The sequence below is a fragment of the Protomyctophum parallelum genome (genome assembly GCF_964188405.1).
Source record: "Protomyctophum parallelum genome assembly, chromosome: 17".
Taxonomy (NCBI): Eukaryota; Metazoa; Chordata; class Actinopteri; order Myctophiformes; family Myctophidae; genus Protomyctophum; species Protomyctophum parallelum.
Genome location: NC_139719.1, coordinates 18,855,016 through 18,855,764, shown reverse-complemented (window position 1 = coordinate 18,855,764; position 749 = coordinate 18,855,016).

The window sequence follows — 749 nt, the reverse complement described above, 5'->3', positions numbered from 1 at the left end:
GCGAAAATGGAAGCCATCGTTCTCAAGATAATGAAAATCTAATTTTTTTTGTAAAAACAATATTGTTTCAAATAAAATCTGCCTAATGATGATGTCACTGGAAGACGGTTTCTAAACTGCCCACAGCCCTCCTACGAGACACAGACAGAGTAGAAAAGAATTGCGCCATTTTATCATGATTATTAGTGAGGACCTATTATATGAAGATATGTTGAAAAGTGGTGAAGTAGTCCTTTAAGACCCAAAAGAAAAAAAGTAGATGGTTGCCTGGGAGCCAAGCTAGTAAGGATTGCCAATCTACAAGCTCACAACGCGTCGCTTCGCTCGGTGAGCTTGTAGATCAGCTATTTTCACTTTTCTTAACACTAATAATTTATGGAATTTCTTAGACTTTTTTTTCCTCCAGTGATGTCATGTGTGTAAGGTGCGTCAACCGTGGCCGCAAATTTTAGACCGCTCTCAACTTCCGCTCGCTCGAGCGGAATTGAGTTATAATTGGGAACCGGTGTTACCGAGAGGATGACGGGGATGATGAATGAACGGTGAAGCTGCGTTTGAGGTAGCAGTTTGTGTGTCGGACGACGAAACACGGTGCGGTGGACGGACGCAGGATAGGAGCGGAAGCACAACTCTCAATAGGCCCGTCATAATCAATCATTACACACTCGTCTATATAGTCACAGCTGTTTGAGATGATGGCAATCATTTTTGTCATAATCGTTTCCATGTTGACAAATGTTCACTCAAAA